We start from the raw sequence: 14,255 nt of genomic DNA on the forward strand, positions 1-14,255 counted from the left end.
TACTTACTTCCGGGTTTTGTGACCTCACTTCTGGGTCTGCTGACCTCACTTCCGGGTCTGCTGACCTCACTTCCGGGTGTGGAGACCTCACTTCCGGGTGTGGTGACCTCACTTCCGGGTTTAGTGACGTCACTTCTGGGTTTGGTGACCTCACTTCCGGGTTTTCCGACCTCACTTTCTGAGTGTGCAGACCTCAGTTCCAAGTTAGCAGTCCTCAAATTACGGGTCTGCTGACCTCACTTCCGGGTGTGGTGACCTCACTTCCGGGTTTTCCAACCTCACTTTCTGAGTATGCTGACCTCACTTTACGTGGGGTTTCTGGGTTTGCTGACCTCACTTTCTGGGTCTGCTTACTTACTTCCGGGTTTTGTGACCTCACTTCTGGGTCTGCTGACCTCACTTCCGGGTCTGCTGACCTCACTTCCGGGTGTGGTGACCTCACTTCCGGGTGTGGTGACCTCACTTCCGGGTTTAGTGACGTCACTTCTGGGTTTGGTGACCTCACTTCCGGGTTTTCCGACCTCACTTTCTGAGTGTGCAGACCTCAGTTCCAAGTTAGCAGTCCTCAAATTACGGGTCTGCTGACCTCACTTCCGGGTGTGGTGACCTCACTTCTGGGTTTGGTAACCTCACTTCTGGGTTTTCCGACCTCACTTTCTGAGTGTGCAGACCTCAGTTCCAAGTTAGCAGTCCTCAAATTACGGGTCTGCTGACCTCACTTCCGGGTGTGGTGACCTCACTTCCGGGTTTTCCAACCTCACTTTCTGAGTATGCTGACCTCACTTTACGTGGGGTTTCTGGGTTTGCTGACCTCACTTTCTGGGTCTGCTTACTTACTTCCGGGTTTTGTGACCTCACTTCTGGGTCTGCTGACCTCACTTCCGGGTCTGCTGACCCCACTTCCGGGTGTGGAGACCTCACTTCCGGGTGTGGTGACCTCACTTCCGGGTTTAGTGACGTCACTTCTGGGTTTGGTGACCTCACTTCCGGGTTTTCCGACCTCACTTTCTGAGTGTGCAGACCTCAGTTCCAAGTTAGCAGTCCTCAAATTACGGGTCTGCTGACCTCACTTCCGGGTGTGGTGACCTCACTTCCGGGTTTTCCAACCTCACTTTCTGAGTATGCTGACCTCACTTTACGTGGGGTTTCTGGGTTTGCTGACCTCACTTTCTGGGTCTGCTTACTTACTTCCGGGTTTTGTGACCTCACTTCTGGGTCTGCTGACCTCACTTCCGGGTCTGCTGACCTCACTTCCGGGTGTGGTGACCTCACTTCCAGGTGTGGTGACCTCACTTCCGGGTTTAGTGACGTCACTTCTGGGTTTGGTGACCTCACTTCCAGGTTTTCCGACCTCACTTTCTGAGTGTGCAGACCTCAGTTCCAAGTTAGCAGTCCTCAAATTACGGGTCTGCTGACCTCACTTCCGGGTGTGGTGACCTCACTTCCGGGTTTTCCAACCTCACTTTCTGAGTATGCTGACCTCACTTCCGGGTCTTCTGACCTCACTTCCGGGTTTTCTGAACTCACTTCAGGGTTAGCAGACCTCACTTTCTGGGTCAGGTGACCTCACTTCCGGGTTTGCCGCCCTCACTTTCTAAGTCTGCTGAACTCACTTCCGGGTCTCCTGAACTCACTTCCGGGTATGCTGACCTCACTTTTTGGATTTGCTAGCCACACTTCTGGGTCAGCTGACCTCACTTCCGAGTTTTGTGACGTCACTTCCGGATATGCTGACCTCACTTCCGGGTTTTGTGGCGTCACTTCCGGATATGCTGACCTCACTTTTTGGGTTTGCTGGCCTCACTTCTGGGTCTGCTGACCTCACTTTTGGGTATGCTGACCTCACTTCCGGGACTGCTGACCTCACTTTCCGAGTATGCTGACTTCACTTTCCGCGTTGTCTGTCCTCAACTCAGGTTTTGGTGACATCACTTCCGGGTTTTCTGACCTCACTTCAGGGTTAGCAGACCTCACTTTCTGGGTCAGGTGACCTCACTTCCGGGTTTGCTGACCTCACTTTCTGGGTCTCCTGAACTCACTTCCGGGTCTGCTGACCTCACTTCCGGGTTTGCTGAGCTGCCTTCCGGGTGTGGTTACCTCACTTCTGGGTGTGGTGACCTCACTTTCCGAGTATGCTGACTTCACTTTCCGCGTTCTCTGTAATCAAATCTACTATAGGTGACATCACTTCCGGGTTTTCTGACCTCACTTCAGGGTTAGCAGACCTCACTTTCTGGGTCAGGTGACCTCACTTCCGGGTTTGGTGACCTCACTTCCGGATATGCTGACCTCAATTTTTGGGTTTGCTGGCCTCACTTCTTGGTCTGCTGACCTCACTTCCGGGTCTGCTGACCTCACTTCCGGGTGTGGTGACCTCACTTCCGGGTGTGGTGACCTCACTTCTGGGTTTGCTGACCTCACTTTCTGGGTCTGCTTACTTACTTCCGGGTTTTGTGACCTCACTTCTGGGTCTGCTGACCTCACTTCCGGGTCTGCTGACCTCACTTCCGGGTGTGGTGACCTCACTTCCGGGTGTGGTGACCTCACTTCCGGGTTTAGTGACGTCACTTCTGGGTTTGGTGACCTCACTTCCGGGTTTTCCGACCTCACTTTCTGAGTGTGCAGACCTCAGTTCCAAGTTAGCAGTCCTCAAATTACGGGTCTGCTGACCTCACTTCCGGGTGTGGTGACCTCACTTCCGGGTTTTCCAACCTCACTTTCTGAGTATGCTGACCTCACTTTACGTGGGGTTTATGGGTTTGCTGACCTCACTTTCTAGGTCTGCTTACTTACTTCCGGGTTTTGTGACCTCACTTCTGGGTCTGCTGACCTCACTTCCGGGTTTGCTGACCTCACTTCCGGGTGTGGTGACCTCACTTCCAGGTTTAGTGACGTCACTTCTGGGTTTGGTGACCTCACTTCCGGGTTTTCCGACCTCACTTTCTGAGTGTGCAGACCTCAGTTCCAAGTTAGCAGTCCTCAAATTACGGGTCTGCTGACCTCACTTCCGGGTGTGGTGACCTCACTTCCGGGTTTTCCAACCTCACTTTCTGAGTATGCTGACCTCACTTCCGTGTCTTCTGACCTCACTTCCGGGTTTTCTGAACTCACTTCAGGGTTAGCAGACCTCACTTTCTGGGTCAGGTGACCTCACTTCCGGGTTTGGTGACCTCACTTCCGGGTTTGCCGCCCTCACTTTCTAAGTCTGCTGAACTCACTTCCGGGTCTCCTGAACTCACTTCCGGGTATGCTGACCTCACATTTTGGATTTTCTAGCCACACTTCTGGGTCAGCTGACCTCACTTCCGGGTTTTGTGACGTCACTTCCGGATATGCTGACCTCACTTCCGGGTTTGGTGGCGTCACTTCCGGATATGCTGACCTCACTTTTTGGGTTTGCTGGCCTCACTTCTGGGTCTGCTGACCTCACTTCCGGGTATGCTGACCTCACTTCCGGGACTGCTGACCTCACTTTCCGAGTATGCTGACTTCACTTTCCGCGTTGTCTGTCCTCAACTCTGGTTTTGGTGACATCTCTTCCGGGTTTTCTGACCTCACTTCAGGGTTAGCAGACCTCACTTTCTGGGTCAGGTGACCTCACTTCCGGGTTTGCTGACCTCACTTTCTGGGTCTCCTGAACTCACTTCCGGGTCTGCTGACCTCACTTCCGGGTTTGCTGAGCGGCCTTCCGGGTGTGGTTACCTCACTTCTGGGTGTGGTAACCTCACTTTCCGAGTATGCTGACTTCACTTTCCGCGTTCTCTGTCCTCAAATCTACTATAGGTGACATCACTTCCGGGTTTTCTGACCTCACTTCAGGGTTAGCAGGCCTCACTTTCTGGGTCAGGTGACCTCACTTCCGGGTTTGGTGACCTCACTTCCGGATATGCTGACCTCAATTTTTGGGTTTGCTGGCCTCACTTCTTGGTCTGCTGACCTCACTTCCGGGTCTGCTGACCTCACATCCGGGTGTGGTGACCTCACTTCCGGGTGTGGTGACCTCACTTCAGGGTTTGCTGACCTCACTTTCTGGGTCTGCTTACTTACTTCCGGGTTTTGTGACCTCACTTCTGGGTCTGCTGACCTCACTTCCGGGTCTGCTGACCTCACTTCCGGGTGTGGTGACCTCACTTCCGGGTTTAGTGACGTCACTTCTGGGTTTGGTGACCTCACTTCCGGGTTTTCCGACCTCACTTTCTGAGTGTGCAGACCTCAGTTCCAAGTTAGCAGTCCTCAAATTACCGGTCTGCTGACCTCACTTCCGGGTGTGGTGACCTCACTTCCGGGTTTTCCAACCTCACTTTCTGAGTATGCTGACCTCACTTCCGGGTCTTCTGACCTCACTTCCGGGTTTTCTGACCTCACTTCAGGGTTAGCAGACCTCACTTTCTGGGTCAGGTGACCTCACTTCCGGGTTTGGTGACCTCACTTTCGGGTTTGCTGACCTCACTTTCTGAGTATGCTGAACTCACTTCCGGGTCTCCTGAACTCACTTCCGGGTATGCTGACCTCACATTTTAGATTTGCTAGCCACACTTCTGGGTCAGCTGACCTCACTTCCGAGTTTTGTGACGTCACTTCCGGATATGCTGACCTCACTTCCGGGTTTTGTGGCGTCACTTCCGGATATGCTGACCTCACTTTTTGGGTTTGCTGGCCTCACTTCTGGGTCTGCTGACCTCACTTTTGGGTATGCTGACCTCACTTCCGGGACTGCTGACCTCACTTTCCGAGTATGCTGACTTCACTTTCCGCGTTGTCTGTCCTCAACTCAGGTTTTGGTGACATCACTTCCGGGTTTTCTGACCTCACTTCAGGGTTAGCAGACCTCACTTTCTGGGTCAGGTGACCTCACTTCCGGGTTTGCTGACCTCACTTTCTGGGTCTCCTGAACTCACTTCCGGGTCTGCTGACCTCACTTTTTGGATTTGCTAGCCACACTTCTGGGTCAGCTGACCTCACTTCCGGGTTTTGTGACGTCACTTCCGGATATGCTGACCTCACTTCCGGGTTTGGTGGCGTCACTTCCGGATATGCTGACCTCACTTTTTGGGTTTGCTGGCCTCACTTCTGGGTCTGCTGACCTCACTTCCGGGTATGCTGACCTCACTTCCGGGACTGCTGACCTCACTTTCCGAGTATGCTGACTTCACTTTCCGCGTTGTCTGTCCTCAACTCTGGTTTTGGTGACATCACTTCCGGGTTTTCTGACCTCACTTCAGGGTTAGCAGACCTCACTTTCTGGGTCAGGTGACCTCACTTCCGGGTTTGCTGACCTCACTTTCTGGGTCTCCTGAACTCACTTCCGGGTCTGCTGACCTCACTTCCGGGTTTGCTGAGCTGCCTTCCGGGTGTGGTTACCTCACTTCTGGGTGTGGTGACCTCACTTTCCGAGTATGCTGACTTCACTTTCCGCGTTCTCTGTCCTCAAATCTACTATAGGTGACATCACTTCCGGGTTTTCTGACCTCACTTCAGGGTTAGCAGGCCTCACTTTCTGGGTCAGGTGACCTCACTTCCGGGTTTGGTGACCTCACTTCCGGATATGCTGACCTCAATTATTGGGTTTGCTGGCCTCACTTCTTGGTCTGCTGACCTCACTTCCGGGTCTGCTGACCTCACTTCCGGGTGTGGTGACCTCACTTCCGGGTGTGGTGATCTCACTTCTGGGTTTGCTGACCTCACTTTCTGGGTCTGCTTACTTACTTCCGGGTTTTGTGACCTCACTTCTGGGTCTGCTGACCTCACTTCCGGGTCTGCTGACCTCACTTCCGGGTGTGGTGACCTCACTTCCGGGTTTAGTGACGTCACTTCTGGGTTTGGTGACCTCACTTCCGGGTTTTCCGACCTCACTTTCTGAGTGTGCAGACCTCAGTTCCAAGTTAGCAGTCCTCAAATTACGGGTCTGCTGACCTCACTTCCGGGTGTGGTGACCTCACTTCCGGGTTTTCCAACCTCACTTTCTGAGTATGCTGACCTCACTTCCGGGTGTGGTGACCTCACTTCCGGGTGTGGTGACCTCACTTCCGGGTTTAGTGACGTCACTTCTGGGTTTGGTGACCTCACTTCCGGGTTTTCCGACCTCACTTTCTGAGTGTGCAGACCTCAGTTCCAAGTTAGCAGTCCTCAAATTACCGGTCTGCTGACCTCACTTCCGGGTGTGGTGACCTCACTTCCGGGTTTTCCAACCTCACTTTCTGAGTATGCTGACCTCACTTCCGGGTCTTCTGACCTCACTTCCGGGTTTTCTGACCTCACTTCAGGGTTAGCAGACCTCACTTTCTGGGTCAGGTGACCTCACTTCCGGGTTTGGTGACCTCACTTTCGGGTTTGCTGACCTCACTTTCTGAGTATGCTGAACTCACTTCCGGGTCTCCTGAACTCACTTCCGGGTATGCTGACCTCACATTTTAGATTTGCTAGCCACACTTCTGGGTCAGCTGACCTCACTTCCGAGTTTTGTGACGTCACTTCCGGATATGCTGACCTCACTTCCGGGTTTTGTGGCGTCACTTCCGGATATGCTGACCTCACTTTTTGGGTTTGCTGGCCTCACTTCTGGGTCTGCTGACCTCACTTTTGGGTATGCTGACCTCACTTCCGGGACTGCTGACCTCACTTTCCGAGTATGCTGACTTCACTTTCCGCGTTGTCTGTCCTCAACTCAGGTTTTGGTGACATCACTTCCGGGTTTTCTGACCTCACTTCAGGGTTAGCAGACCTCACTTTCTGGGTCAGGTGACCTCACTTCCGGGTTTGGTGACCTCACTTCCAGATATGCTGACCTCAATTTTTGGGTTTTGTGACCTCACTTCTGGGTCTGCTGACCTCACTTCCGGGTGTGGTGACCTCACTTCCGGGTGTGGTGACCTCACTTCCGGGTTTAGTGACGTCACTTCTGGGTTTGGTGACCTCACTTCCGGGTTTTCCGACCTCACTTTCTGAGTGTGCAGACCTCAGTTCCAAGTTAGCAGTCCTCAAATTACGGGTCTGCTGACCTCACTTCCGGGTGTGGTGACCTCACTTCCGGGTTTTCCAACCTCACTTTCTGAGTATGCTGACCTCACTTTACGTGGGGTTTATGGGTTTGCTGACCTCACTTTCTGGGTCTGCTTACTTACTTCCGGGTTTTGTGACCTCACTTCCGGGTCTGCTGACCTCACTTCCGGGTCTGCTGACCTCACTTCCGGGTGTGGTGACCTCACTTCCGGGTGTGGTGACCTCACTTCTGGGTTTGCTGACCTCACTTTCTGGGTCTGTTACTTACTTCCGGGTTTTGTGACCTCACTTCTGGGTCTGCTGACCTCACTTCCGGGTCTGCTGACCTCACTTCCGGGTGTGGTGACCTCACTTCCAGGTGTGGTGACCTCACTTCCGGGTTTAGTGACGTCACTTCTGGGTTTGGTGACCTCACTTCCGGGTTTTCCGACCTCACTTTCTGAGTGTGCAGACCTCAGTTCCAAGTTAGCAGTCCTCAAATTACGGGTCTGCTGACCTCACTTCCGGGTGTGGTGACCTCACTTCCGGGTTTTCCAACCTCACTTTCTGAGTATGCTGACCTCACTTCCGGGTCTTCTGACCTCACTTCCGGGTTTTCTGAACTCACTTCAGGGTTAGCAGACCTCACTTTCTGGGTCAGGTGACCTCACTTCCGGGTTTGCCGCCCTCACTTTCTAAGTCTGCTGAACTCACTTCCGGGTCTCCTGAACTCACTTCCGGGTATGCTGACCTCACTTTTTGGATTTGCTAGCCACACTTCTGGGTCAGCTGACCTCACTTCCGAGTTTTGTGACGTCACTTCCGGATATGCTGACCTCACTTCCGGGTTTTGTGGCGTCACTTCCGGATATGCTGACCTCACTTTTTGGGTTTGCTGGCCTCACTTCTGGGTCTGCTGACCTCACTTTTGGGTATGCTGACCTCACTTCCGGGACTGCTGACCTCACTTTCCGAGTATGCTGACTTCACTTTCCGCGTTGTCTGTCCTCAACTCAGGTTTTGGTGACATCACTTCCGGGTTTTCTGACCTCACTTCAGGGTTAGCAGACCTCACTTTCTGGGTCAGGTGACCTCACTTCCGGGTTTGCTGACCTCACTTTCTGGGTCTCCTGAACTCACTTCCGGGTCTGCTGACCTCACTTCCGGGTTTGCTGAGCTGCCTTCCGGGTGTGGTTACCTCACTTCTGGGTGTGGTAACCTCACTTTCCGAGTATGCTGACTTCACTTTCCGCGTTCTCTGTCCTCAAATCTACTATAGGTGACATCACTTCCGGGTTTTCTGACCTCACTTCAGGGTTAGCAGGCCTCACTTTCTGGGTCAGGTGACCTCACTTCCGGGTTTGGTGACCTCACTTCCGGATATGCTGACCTCAATTTTTGGGTTTGCTGGCCTCACTTCTTGGTCTGCTGACCTCACTTCCGGGTCTGCTGACCTCACATCCGGGTGTGGTGACCTCACTTCCGGGTGTGGTGACCTCACTTCTGGGTTTGCTGACCTCACTTTCTGGGTCTGCTTACTTACTTCCGGGTTTTGTGACCTCACTTCTGGGTCTGCTGACCTCACTTCCGGGTCTGCTGACCTCACTTCCGGGTGTGGTGACCTCACTTCCGGGTGTGGTGACCTCACTTCCGGGTTTAGTGACGTCACTTCTGGGTTTGGTGACCTCACTTCCGGGTTTTCCGACCTCACTTTCTGAGTGTGCAGACCTCAGTTCCAAGTTAGCAGTCCTCAAATTACCGGTCTGCTGACCTCACTTCCGGGTGTGGTGACCTCACTTCCGGGTTTTCCAACCTCACTTTCTGAGTATGCTGACCTCACTTCCGGGTCTTCTGACCTCACTTCCGGGTTTTCTGACCTCACTTCAGGGTTAGCAGACCTCACTTTCTGGGTCAGGTGACCTCACTTCCGGGTTTGGTGACCTCACTTTCGGGTTTGCTGACCTCACTTTCTGAGTATGCTGAACTCACTTCCGGGTCTCCTGAACTCACTTCCGGGTATGCTGACCTCACATTTTAGATTTGCTAGCCACACTTCTGGGTCAGCTGACCTCACTTCCGAGTTTTGTGACGTCACTTCCGGATATGCTGACCTCACTTCCGGGTTTTGTGGCGTCACTTCCGGATATGCTGACCTCACTTTTTGGGTTTGCTGGCCTCACTTCTGGGTCTGCTGACCTCACTTTTGGGTATGCTGACCTCACTTCCGGGACTGCTGACCTCACTTTCCGAGTATGCTGACTTCACTTTCCGCGTTGTCTGTCCTCAACTCAGGTTTTGGTGACATCACTTCCGGGTTTTCTGACCTCACTTCAGGGTTAGCAGACCTCACTTTCTGGGTCAGGTGACCTCACTTCCGGGTTTGCTGACCTCACTTTCTGGGTCTCCTGAACTCACTTCCGGGTCTGCTGACCTCACTTTTTGGATTTGCTAGCCACACTTCTGGGTCAGCTGACCTCACTTCCGGGTTTTGTGACGTCACTTCCGGATATGCTGACCTCACTTCCGGGTTTGGTGGCGTCACTTTCGGATATGCTGACCTCACTTTTTGGGTTTGCTGGCCTCACTTCTGGGTCTGCTGACCTCACTTCCGGGTATGCTGACCTCACTTCCGGGACTGCTGACCTCACTTTCCGAGTATGCTGACTTCACTTTCCGCGTTGTCTGTCCTCAACTCTGGTTTTGGTGACATCACTTCCGGGTTTTCTGACCTCACTTCAGGGTTAGCAGACCTCACTTTCTGGGTCAGGTGACCTCACTTCCGGGTTTGCTGACCTCACTTTCTGGGTCTCCTGAACTCACTTCCAGGTCTGCTGACCTCACTTCCGGGTTTGCTGAGCTGCCTTCCGGGTGTGGTTACCTCACTTCTGGGTGTGGTGACCTCACTTTCCGAGTATGCTGACTTCACTTTCCGCGTTCTCTGTCCTCAAATCTACTATAGGTGACATCACTTCCGGGTTTTCTGACCTCACTTCAGGGTTAGCAGGCCTCACTTTCTGGGTCAGGTGACCTCACTTCCGGGTTTGGTGACCTCACTTCCGGATATGCTGACCTCAATTATTGGGTTTGCTGGCCTCACTTCTTGGTCTGCTGACCTCACTTCCGGGTCTGCTGACCTCACTTCCGGGTGTGGTGACCTCACTTCCGGGTTTAGTGACGTCACTTCTGGGTTTGGTGACCTCACTTCCGGGTTTTCCGACCTCACTTTCTGAGTGTGCAGACCTCAGTTCCAAGTTAGCAGTCCTCAAATTACGGGTCTGCTGACCTCACTTCCGGGTGTGGTGACCTCACTTCCGGGTTTTCCAACCTCACTTTCTGAGTATGCTGACCTCACTTCCGGGTGTGGTGACCTCACTTCCGGGTGTGGTGACCTCACTTCCGGGTTTAGTGACGTCACTTCTGGGTTTGGTGACCTCACTTCCGGGTTTTCCGACCTCACTTTCTGAGTGTGCAGACCTCAGTTCCAAGTTAGCAGTCCTCAAATTACCGGTCTGCTGACCTCACTTCCGGGTGTGGTGACCTCACTTCCGGGTTTTCCAACCTCACTTTCTGAGTATGCTGACCTCACTTCCGGGTCTTCTGACCTCACTTCCGGGTTTTCTGACCTCACTTCAGGGTTAGCAGACCTCACTTTCTGGGTCAGGTGACCTCACTTCCGGGTTTGGTGACCTCACTTTCGGGTTTGCTGACCTCACTTTCTGAGTATGCTGAACTCACTTCCGGGTCTCCTGAACTCACTTCCGGGTATGCTGACCTCACATTTTAGATTTGCTAGCCACACTTCTGGGTCAGCTGACCTCACTTCCGAGTTTTGTGACGTCACTTCCGGATATGCTGACCTCACTTCCGGGTTTTGTGGCGTCACTTCCGGATATGCTGACCTCACTTTTTGGGTTTGCTGGCCTCACTTCTGGGTCTGCTGACCTCACTTTTGGGTATGCTGACCTCACTTCCGGGACTGCTGACCTCACTTTCCGAGTATGCTGACTTCACTTTCCGCGTTGTCTGTCCTCAACTCAGGTTTTGGTGACATCACTTCCGGGTTTTCTGACCTCACTTCAGGGTTAGCAGACCTCACTTTCTGGGTCAGGTGACCTCACTTCCGGGTTTGCTGACCTCACTTTCTGGGTCTCCTGAACTCACTTCCGGGTCTGCTGACCTCACTTTTTGGATTTGCTAGCCACACTTCTGGGTCAGCTGACCTCACTTCCGGGTTTTGTGACGTCACTTCCGGATATGCTGACCTCACTTCCGGGTTTGGTGGCGTCACTTCCGGATATGCTGACCTCACTTTTTGGGTTTGCTGGCCTCACTTCTGGGTCTGCTGACCTCACTTCCGGGTATGCTGACCTCACTTCCGGGACTGCTGACCTCACTTTCCGAGTATGCTGACTTCACTTTCCGCGTTGTCTGTCCTCAACTCTGGTTTTGGTGACATCACTTCCGGGTTTTCTGACCTCACTTCAGGGTTAGCAGACCTCACTTTCTGGGTCAGGTGACCTCACTTCCGGGTTTGCTGACCTCACTTTCTGGGTCTCCTGAACTCACTTCCGGGTCTGCTGACCTCACTTCCGGGTTTGCTGAGCTGCCTTCCGGGTGTGGTTACCTCACTTCTGGGTGTGGTGACCTCACTTTCCGAGTATGCTGACTTCACTTTCCGCGTTCTCTGTCCTCAAATCTACTATAGGTGACATCACTTCCGGGTTTTCTGACCTCACTTCAGGGTTAGCAGGCCTCACTTTCTGGGTCAGGTGACCTCACTTCCAAGTTTGGTGACCTCACTTCCGGATATGCTGACCTCAATTTTTGGGTTTGCTGGCCTCACTTCTGGGTCTGCTGACCTCACTTCCGGGTCTGCTGACCTCACTTCCGGGTGTGGTGACCTCACTTCCGGGTGTGGTGACCTCACTTCTGGGTTTGCTGACCTCACTTTCTGGGTCTGCTTACTTACTTCCGGGTTTTGTGACCTCACTTCTGGGTCTGCTGACCTCACTTCCGGGTCTGCTGACCTCACTTCCGGGTGTGGTGACCTCACTTCCGGGTTTAGTGACGTCACTTCTGGGTTTGGTGACCTCACTTCCGGGTTTTCCGACCTCACTTTCTGAGTGTGCAGACCTCAGTTCCAAGTTAGCAGTCCTCAAATTACGGGTCTGCTGACCTCACTTCCGGGTGTGGTGACCTCACTTCCGGGTTTTCCAACCTCACTTTCTGAGTATGCTGACCTCACTTCCGGGTCTTCTGACCTCACTTCCGGGTTTTCTGAACTCACTTCAGGGTTAGCTGACCTCACTTTCTGGGTCAGGTGACCTCACTTCCGGGTTTGGTGACCTCACTTCCGGGTTTGCCGCCCTCACTTTCTAAGTCTGCTGAACTCACTTCCGGGTCTCCTGAACTCACTTCCGGGTATGCTGACCTCACATTTTGGATTTGCTAGCCACACTTCTGGGTCAGCTGACCTCACTTCCGAGTTTTGTGACGTCACTTCCGGATATGCTGACCTCACTTCCGGGTTTTGTGGCGTCACTTCCGGATATGCTGACCTCACTTTTTGGGTTTGCTGGCCTCACTTCTGGGTCTGCTGACCTCACTTTTGGGTATGCTGACCTCACTTCCGGGACTGCTGACCTCACTTTCCGAGTATTCTGACTTCACTTTCTGCGTTCTCTGTCCTCAAATCTACTATAGGTGACATCATTTCCGGGTTTTCTGACCTCACTTCAGGGTTAGCAGACCTCACTTTCTGGGTCAGGTGACCTCACTTCCGGGTTTGGTGACCTCACTTTCGGGTTTGCTGACCTCACTTTCTGAGTATGCTGAACTCACTTCCGGGTCTCCTGAACTCACTTCCGGGTATGCTGACCTCACATTTTAGATTTGCTAGCCACACTTCTGGGTCAGCTGACCTCACTTCCGAGTTTTGTGACGTCACTTCCGGATATGCTGACCTCACTTCCGGGTTTTGTGGCGTCACTTCCGGATATGCTGACCTCACTTTTTGGGTTTGCTGGCCTCACTTCTGGGTCTGCTGACCTCACTTTTGGGTATGCTGACCTCACTTCCGGGACTGCTGACCTCACTTTCCGAGTATGCTGACTTCACTTTCCGCGTTGTCTGTCCTCAACTCAGGTTTTGGTGACATCACTTCCGGGTTTTCTGACCTCACTTCAGGGTTAGCAGACCTCACTTTCTGGGTCAGGTGACCTCACTTCCGGGTTTGCTGACCTCACTTTCTGGGTCTCCTGAACTCACTTCCGGGTCTGCTGACCTCACTTTTTGGATTTGCTAGCCACACTTCTGGGTCAGCTGACCTCACTTCCGGGTTTTGTGACGTCACTTCCGGATATGCTGACCTCACTTCCGGGTTTGGTGGCGTCACTTCCGGATATGCTGACCTCACTTTTTGGGTTTGCTGGCCTCACTTCTGGGTCTGCTGACCTCACTTCCGGGTATGCTGACCTCACTTCCGGGACTGCTGACCTCACTTTCCGAGTATGCTGACTTCACTTTCCGCGTTGTCTGTCCTCAACTCTGGTTTTGGTGACATCACTTCCGGGTTTTCTGACCTCACTTCAGGGTTAGCAGACCTCACTTTCTGGGTCAGGTGACCTCACTTCCGGGTTTGCTGACCTCACTTTCTGGGTCTCCTGAACTCACTTCCAGGTCTGCTGACCTCACTTCCGGGTTTGCTGAGCTGCCTTCCGGGTGTGGTTACCTCACTTCTGGGTGTGGTGACCTCACTTTCCGAGTATGCTGACTTCACTTTCCGCGTTCTCTGTCCTCAAATCTACTATAGGTGACATCACTTCCGGGTTTTCTGACCTCACTTCAGGGTTAGCAGGCCTCACTTTCTGGGTCAGGTGACCTCACTTCCGGGTTTGGTGACCTCACTTCCGGATATGCTGACCTCAATTATTGGGTTTGCTGGCCTCACTTCTTGGTCTGCTGACCTCACTTCCGGGTCTGCTGACCTCACTTCCGGGTGTGGTGACCTCACTTCCGGGTTTAGTGACGTCACTTCTGGGTTTGGTGACCTCACTTCCGGGTTTTCCGACCTCACTTTCTGAGTGTGCAGACCTCAGTTCCAAGTTAGCAGTCCTCAAATTACGAGTCTGCTGACCTCACTTCCGGGTGTGGTGACCTCACTTCCGGGTTTTCCAACCTCACTTTCTGAGTATGCTGACCTCACTTCCGGGTGTGGTGACCTCACTTCCGGGTGTGGTGACCTCACTTCCGGGTTTAGTGACGTCACTTCTGGGTTT

This window comes from Coturnix japonica, chromosome 25 (genome assembly GCF_054131305.1).
Source record: "Coturnix japonica strain WE chromosome 25, WE-NBRP24, whole genome shotgun sequence".
Classification (NCBI taxonomy): domain Eukaryota; kingdom Metazoa; phylum Chordata; class Aves; order Galliformes; family Phasianidae; genus Coturnix; species Coturnix japonica.